Below are 2,112 nucleotides of genomic sequence, written 5' to 3'. Positions count from 1 at the left end.
TTAAACTACAGAACAGGAATTGTCTATACATGATAAATGGTACAGCGTCAAGGTCTATTTCAATCAGATTGTTGAAAAATATGTAATCATAGGATTAGAACTTGGTAGCACTTTTGACTAACATTATAAAATATATTAACTTTTGACAGCAGTCTCTTCCAGGTTACAGATGTAACAGCATTATACTATAGTTAGTCAATAACGTGGTACCAGTTTTGAATTTTATACACATCTAGATACATTGCTTCTTCTACTATTACAACAAATGTGTCCACCATATGGATTATGGATTCATTGTAAATCAAGTATCTATATGATTTTAATATATTGCATACACAATTGAACTGCGGTATTGTACATTGCGGTAACAATGTGTGTGTAACAGTACCATACAAAGCACAAGCAAGAAACACTTAACTAATAGTTAAATTATTCCCCGCTGGACACAATCCCGGTATTTCTGAGTCTAGGTTTCGGGGCTAGAATTTATGGAAATACTTCAATCAAGTATCTATATTTTTGTCCTGCATTTGTTAGAAAACAATAAATACTTAAAAACTTAAACTGAGGTATTGTGCATTGAGGTAATAACATGCTAAAGGCTGTATTAAGCAAAAATAAGAAACACTTAACTAATAGCTAAACTATCCCCCGCCGGTCACCATCCCGGTATTTCTGAGTCTAGGTTTCCGGGCTGAAATTTTATATGAAACTACTTTAATTTTTCTACATTAGTAAGTATAAACAAATACAGTAAACGCTTATAAAATAAAAAACGGAGGTATTGTACACTGAGGTAACAATGCGTTTTAGCATTTCAATATAGTAGAGCGACTAAAGTTGAATTTCAGGTAGAATCGTGCACTTCTGGAAGAAAGCATGAAACTTCCCATAGTGATACTATGACACCTAAAGATCATTAAAAAAAATAGACCCCAAAAGATAACGCCTCCTAATGGCCACCATCTTGAAATCCAATATGGCCGCCAAAATAATTGATTTTAGCCAATATATTCATAGCTACAGCACGTCATTGCCAATTGAAGATCATTACCCATTTTTACAATATTAAGGAGTGTAATGCAATCATCAGAAATTATGTCAGATGGCGCCGCCATATTGGATTTCAAGATGGCCGCCAAATTAATTATATTTTTGTCAATATTCATATTTACAGTACCTAGCACTGTCAATCGAAGACCGTTGCACATGTTTTCCATAACAGGGACTACCATACAGCCATCAGAAATTATGACCACCATATTAAATTTCAAAATGGCCGCCATCTTGAAATTTAATATGGCCGCCAAACTGTCTCTTATACACATCTAGATGTGTCTATGTATTCACATATGGCCACTACCAGACATTCTTAATGGTGGAAATAATATTTCCACTCCTTGCCAGATTATTATTAGCTGATGCAGTAAAACTTAAGTAGGATATATAGACTAACCAGGAAATAAGTGTGCTATTTATAGTACAAAAGAGTACTCAATGTTAAAAAGAGGTTTCCTGTTTTTTGTGTGAACACGGAAGCAAACTTTTTAAAATCACGTATCTACAATGAGTCTTTTGACTTCATTAGTATTTCAAATGCATCAAGAGTCAATCAGTTAATTGATTGGATAAGGCTTTTTATTATCGGCACACATTTATGATGTAACCTTACAAAACAAAAACAAAAGCATAAACAAATAATGTGTTCCACCTTACACATATAGGTAAACTGGTGAAAACATTCAGTTGGAAAACTAGGAGGAAAAATACAACGGAAAATACTGGGACAAGAAAGCCGGGGGTGGGGGAAATAGCAGTTGAGAAATAGCCTGGAAAAATAGCTGGATGGAAAAGAAATCTTCTAGTGGAAAAATCCGAGGCGAAAATTAGGTGGCAAGTGCCATAGTGGTATTTTCTTTGAATTAGACCTAAAACCTAATCGATTTTGAGTCTACTCAGTCTTCAAATCTTCCCTGGGGAGAGAGATAAATGCAGATATTAAAAATCATCTATATTAAAGCTAGTTTTAGCATAAATGGAATTATGTAAACATAAATCAAATATTAAAATTAATGGTGTGAAGACACTAATATCGAATAGACCTCATGCCTT

Source organism: Anneissia japonica, unplaced genomic scaffold, assembly GCF_011630105.1.
Source record: "Anneissia japonica isolate Jap-2015-1 unplaced genomic scaffold, ASM1163010v1 scaffold287736_len1891122_cov214, whole genome shotgun sequence".
Classification (NCBI taxonomy): domain Eukaryota; kingdom Metazoa; phylum Echinodermata; class Crinoidea; order Comatulida; family Comatulidae; genus Anneissia; species Anneissia japonica.
The sequence above is the reverse complement of the archived record's forward strand: the minus strand, read 5'-3'. Positions refer to the sequence as shown.